This window comes from Sinocyclocheilus anshuiensis, unplaced genomic scaffold (genome assembly GCF_001515605.1).
Source record: "Sinocyclocheilus anshuiensis isolate Anshui unplaced genomic scaffold, SAMN03320099.WGS_v1.1 scaffold435, whole genome shotgun sequence".
NCBI lineage: Eukaryota > Metazoa > Chordata > Actinopteri > Cypriniformes > Cyprinidae > Sinocyclocheilus > Sinocyclocheilus anshuiensis.
In genome coordinates, this window is record NW_015552555.1 from 35,580 (window position 1) to 40,981 (window position 5,402).

The following is a 5,402-nucleotide window of genomic DNA, read 5'->3' on the forward strand; positions in this document are numbered from 1 at the left end:
GGGTTTATAACACAAAAGGGCAACCTTATAAATTCTAAACAGATTTAGGTTTGCCCAAAGCCATTGTTGATTAAATCAAAATATCTCTTACACAAATTTGTCCAAATACATAAATGTACCATAAAAAAGCTAAGGTTCTGTACAACACCTCAATCAAAATCCTCTTAAATTGGAATAATTCTGTCCTCAAAACTAAAATTTCAATATCACCATTCATCAAACAAAAATATGATAATAAGTCAGCTGTTAGGTAAACAAATGAACACAATAAAACCACACTGCCAACTTTTTTTTTTTTTTTTCATGCACATGACGTCAGTGCAAGTTAAACTTTAAAATGTATTACTTTATTACACAACTGGGCATGCTATCAATGTGTGCTTAATGAACTGTATCTTTATTTCCAGGGCAATAATGCTGGAAATTTGCAACAACTTTTGTTTTGTAACCAGGACATAGCAATATCATGCAGTATGTGCAATGCCAGATTAAAGCTGTGTCCAAATATCTAACTGCTACACTGTAAAAATAATTCACAATTAAAATGTTACATGCATCTTTCCTAAAGTACAGGCAGGGTAGTCGTGGGTAATGCACTATATTCAAAAAGCTTTTAAAGTATCACTCTATCCTTCAGCTCAATACGGATCTCAGATGCTCATGGCAGTCAGGACTCAGGAGTGCTCTTGATGCTTAGAATTGTGGTCAACAAATACCTGCTGCTCCTGTTTTATGCATATTATAACATAAGAGCAAGCAAATTCAAATTCAGAAAAGAAGCCATGGATCGTTCTTAAGACAATGGTCAAAGTTTACCAGGAATTTACATTTGGCAGAATTAAAACTGACAAACACAAGCATTCAAACAGGTCAATGCACATTAACAAACAGCGTTTATTAATACCATCGTTTATTAATCAACATTTCGCAAATGAGCTCACACTAAAAGTCATCTGCTTTTGAATGTCATACTATATAACATATACTCATTACACTGACAAATATATAGATCCAGGAATTGATTCCTGAGCTAGAGACATGCATGAACCGAGCAGCATTGTGATGAATCAGCATCTACGATCCGATTCAAACAAACAAAGCGATCCACTTTTTTTTTATGCCTACAGGAAAGACATCTGAGTAGCGTTCGAACAAAGGAAACCCTCTTTCACTCCGATATTTACCTGTCATAGATCTGTTATGGAAAGACTGTATAATAAAAGAATCCATTGGTCCATTTAGATATGATTATATGAATACAGCATAATTTCATATTGACAAACACACGCGCCCTACCTGGTGCTGAAGCGCACAGCGTCCTTATGATGAAACAGCAGCTTTGTGCTGCTGCTGATGTGTGTGTGTGTGTGTGTGTGTGTGTGTGCGCGCGTGTCTATCCACACATTTCTGCACATCCCCCTAGCTGTCACTATAATGCCTCTAATTCACACAGGGAATCCCCATCGGCTGTGCGTCTCTGATTCCAGTTACGCTTATTAAATATGTTTATTATACACAGCAACTTGTTTACATTTTGAATAATAAATGCATGTGCGTTTATAGAACTGCTTCAGGTAAGATAGACTATATAGCCTATATGTGATGAGAGTGAGTGGAGGCGTGCATGCACACTCAGCACAACAACACTGTCACACATTTGATGTAACAATAATCGAGTCGACTCACCAGTTAGAACAGAAGCCTTTCTGTATGAGCGTGTATTTGTGAGTAGAGGATCCAAAGTGTGTTTGAGTGAAATCAGATGTGTAAATGTGTTATTGTTGCTCGGATTCGCTTTCTCTTGTACTGAAATCATCAGACGTCATATGATGTTTGGTCACGTGGCTTCATTCATGAAGGCTCTACGACACCGCTCATTTAAAGTAGCCGTCTTCAATACAATTTTTAATCATTACATTTTTAAATGATTATGTTTTTTAGATAAGTCCCCCTTTATGTTATTTGGTAACATCTCAACGTACGAGTAGCCTTAATGTTTATTTGATGTAGGATACGTACGAGTACATGTTAGAGTGTAACATTTTGTATTAGATGGAAATGTACATTCTTTAAAAAAACAAATGTAGGAAAACTAAATATATAAAATGCTGTTTTCACACAGATCTCATATTTTGTTCTTAAATAAATCCTCCTTTATGCTACAGTATATGGATGCTTCTAAGTATCATCTCAGCATATCAAAACCTTTAATTTTATTTAATATGGGGAATCCGATGTTTTTCATTAGGAATGTAATTATAAAACATAATGTATAAAAAAGTGTGGAACACCAATATGTACAAGTTAGATGATAACATTTGACAGTAAATTGAAATGGGCATCTTTTTTATTTATTTATATTTTTAGGGAAAAATAAATGCAGTTGTTTCACAAATGTCTCTGTCCAGTGTCATATTTTATGTGTTCATGTTTTCTTTTAGGCTATTTACACCCCATTTCAGAGAGGTTTTAAATATTTTGTTGTATACATTTATTGTAAAGTGTCATGCCAATGCCACTTAAATATGACAAAAAAGAATTACCATCAGTGTTAATCAAAAATTACATATTAAACGAGCTTACTCATTGTGAAACACATTGGTTCAATTGAGTATGCAAAACAAATATTTATCAAAAGTGTAGCTGGCATAACTCCCACACACACACACACAGACACACACACACACATGTTGTGTTTCCATGTTTTATGGGGACATTCGTCTTCATGTCAAGCAGGACTCTTAAATTGAAATAACATTGTTCCTGGTAGTTTGCCAGTGGCTTCACATCATCATCCAATCCAATCCACTCCAAGCTCTGAGAAAAGGCGCTTTAAGCAAGTGCTGCCAGCAGAGATGCTTCTATTTAAATATTTCTGTATGATTTTTACAAAAAAACAAAACAAAACATAATTTACATTTTAGGGCAAACTATCCCTTTAACATTTAATTAATTATGCAGAATTTTTCCAAAAGTAAAGTATAGACTTAAAAATATAACCCCTCTCAATCATCATTTAGAGTCACTGCCCTGTGTCTGTATTACCAATTTTCTTGCTGGTTTTTTTAATCACTTGACCACTTGTCTACTTAATGACTTATTTCCTGTATTTGGCCCAAGTGTTCAAGTGGGCGTGAAAACCAGAGGTGTGTATAGAACTTTTCATTACCTGATGGGACACACTTATAGTGTTATAAAAATGCAAGTGTTTCCAAAGCTTTATTTTGATTTTCAGTACTTTGCATTTTAAAATGAACTTTCACATGTATGTTCAGTAGTCTCTATAACAGATGATGCAATTTAGTAATTGTGGTGATAAAAAGCAGTTGCAAATGTTGTACAAATCTAAACATACTCATCTTTTTCATTTCCAGAACATGATGCATGATGGGACACCGCTATGAAGCTGTGTGGATTTAGTGTGCATTAAGGGTTTTTATGACTACTTTAGATGGCTAAACTTGCTCATATATTACAGCCAGTCATCTAACTATTAGTGTAGCTGTAGATTCAATTTCATATACACAAAAATGTTATTTATACATGATAATAATAAAAAAGAAAAAAAAAGTGTATGAATCATTTGTTTCAAACCATAGACTGTAAAAAAAAAATAAGTTCACTTCCATTATAGAAAAGTGAAGCCAAAACTAGAGACCAAGACCAGAGTGTGTTGAGACCAAAACAAGGCCAAGACTTTGAGGGGTTGAGACCAAGACAAGACTAAGAAAAATATTGAGGAAAAAGGTCTTTCTGTGACAAAGAAACAAAACAAAAAAAACAGTATACAAAGAAGTACAAAAGTGTACAAGCCATTGATTCATTAACAACGTATCCTGGGGGATACAAACATTTGAGAGGCTGTGGGGAGAGGCAGGGAAAGTGTAGATCTCATTTCTTAATTTTTTTTTGTTGTTGTTGTTGAAAGGGCGTTTGTTTTGAATATTTAGATCTGGTGACTTTGTTCATACATTCTTTGTTTAGCTTACAGGCAGCATTTAAAAACATCATGGCCACCTGTTGTGGGAAAATACTCACCCTCATATAAAAGTTGATGTATTTTACATATTTCCATGCAGGGAACTTACCTGTTTAAAAAGTTGTTGTTAAGTATTACCTTATTATGTTTGTTGAAATTTTATGAATTTATGTTTTATATTTTTCATAATCTTCCTGTAAATGTTTTTATTTCAGGGAATATGTCACCCTTTTAGGGGTATAAATCAAGATATTTTTTTACATATAGACTCTGTGGTCTATAGACATTAGACTTTGTAGCCTATCTCAGAAAATCAGTTCAGTACGTAAAACTCTTAGATGATAATTTATTGTCAATCATTTAATCATTAATCACTTAGTTAGCAATATTAAATTTAGTTTTAGTTCAACAATACATGGGTTTTTTTTAGGCATCTGTATATACACACATACATATGTAAATGTATCTATGAAATAAGATACTCAACAAAAACACATATGCAAACTTATGTATAAAAAGTACAAAATATAAACAGTTTGCATATGTGTTTTTGTTTAGTATTGTATTTCATACATAAGGTTTTTATGGCTCATATATGCAATTCATTGGAATTCAGTGATTATTGAGAGACAAATAAACCTTCTTCAAAAGCATGTTGTGCCATATTCGACATTTACTTTTTACCATGAAAAAAAACAAAAACATTTTAACATAAAAAAGATAAATGTATATTCAAGAAAACCCAAGCTGTTTCAGCCCAGTATGATTACAGTATCTTGAATTATTACTAGCAATGTATGTTATTTCAAGATTTTACAGCAAAAATACTTGATAAAAAAGCATGAACTATCAATCAGCAGAAGGCACAAAGTAAATTGTTTACAGAAGGTTTATCAGCAAAGCTTTGATCATGTTGATCATTTATAGGCCCTAGAAATTTGTATATCAAATATGATAATATATTTATAAATCGACATTATAATTATTAACACAATATTACAACAAATGTTTACTGTAAGTTATGAGAGATTAAAATGTTTAACAAATGTATCTAAAATGTTGTAACCTGCATTGCCAAACAAGCATTCTATTTTCAATCAATTTATACCCCCAAAGGGGTGACATATTCTGGAGGATACAAACATTAATATCAAAAATAAAAGTATTTTTGCAATACATTTTCAAATGTCTCTTTATGGTCTTGCCCTTTTTTAGGGTTAAACAAAAACGGTATATTCATGAAAAATATGACAAGTCTCCAAACTGGTGCAGTAGTCCTTAGTCGGTTGAAGAAAATGAATAAAATTTGTTTTGGATCCTGACAATATATAAAAATTATCTTTTATCAGTATATATATACAGTGGGTACGGAAAGTATTCAGACCCCCTTAAATTTTTCACTCTTTGTTATATTGCAGCCATT